Genomic DNA, 265 nt, shown 5'->3' on the forward strand with positions numbered 1-265 from the left:
AAAATAACATATGAATATATTCAGATATGAATGTTTCAAATCTCCATGTATCAATATGCAAGCATGGAAAATTATGCAGTTTTCAAATAGGTTTTGTTAGATTAACCAAGTTAAACAGGCAAAAGAGATGTTTTAATCTTATATTCTGTAAAACAGTTTTAGGGATATTTTAAGAAATACAGTTGTTTTTTATCATTTATTATCATTGTGTATATTAAAGTAATATCTGTAGGCCTAACATGCTTTACACACAATCACTTGGACC

This window comes from Penaeus monodon, chromosome 22 (assembly GCF_015228065.2).
Source record: "Penaeus monodon isolate SGIC_2016 chromosome 22, NSTDA_Pmon_1, whole genome shotgun sequence".
In the NCBI taxonomy this organism is placed as follows: Eukaryota; Metazoa; Arthropoda; class Malacostraca; order Decapoda; family Penaeidae; genus Penaeus; species Penaeus monodon.